The following is an 840-nucleotide window of genomic DNA, read 5'->3' on the forward strand; positions in this document are numbered from 1 at the left end:
TTCGCTCTCATGAGCAATTGACTGTTTCGTCTACCAAATTGAGTGCACTGTACTTCGTACATTCAACCATATTGCTCTGAAGAACATCATTTCTAGAAATTGGCTTTGTGCCAGAATGGTGGTAGCGTTAAGCTTATTATAAGCATGAGCGATACGCCACTTGCCGTTCGGCTTCCGAACACAAAACGTAGGTGTCGAATGATGAAACTTGCTCTCACGCACCATCCCTGCGTCGTGCTTTGCATGGAAAAATGCGTCAATGACGTCGCACTGCTCCTTGGGCAGGGGCCATTGACATGTAAAGCAATATTTGGTTCCCGGAACCAGGTCGATCTCATGACGCACACCTCGGTCCGGAGGTTGGACCGAAGGTGGGTCTTTGGAGATGACGTCTTGAAATTCCTTTACCGAATAATAGTACGAATTCAAGGGATTCCGACGACCCACTCCGTGCGTTCAGCTCTCTCTTGAAGTCCTCCAAGACAGCTTCATCCAGAAGCGATGACGAGTTTATCTCCTCGTCCGGTCGTACAATGATCACTTCGGCCAAATCGCCTGCCTTCAAGGCACTGCCGAACTCTTCAAGGGACATCTCGTTCAGCTCAAGAAGAGCATCTACTGTGAGCATAGCCTCGAGGTGGACCTCGTCATCTTCCTCCCCCGTCATATCGTTGACGAGGGTGTAAAACGGTACGCCATCGTCTACGGTAGACACCCCCTGGAGCAGTGTCGACGCCCGGTGTCTTGCAGCCAGCATACGGCGTCGCCGTCGCCTGGGCAGAGTTTCTATGTCTTGGTTAGACCAAAGTGAACACGCACTCCGCGTCTGTCACCCTCATT

Source organism: Plasmopara halstedii, assembly GCF_900000015.1.
Source record: "Plasmopara halstedii genome assembly, contig: Scaffold_650, whole genome shotgun sequence".
Classification (NCBI taxonomy): Eukaryota; Oomycota; class Peronosporomycetes; order Peronosporales; family Peronosporaceae; genus Plasmopara; species Plasmopara halstedii.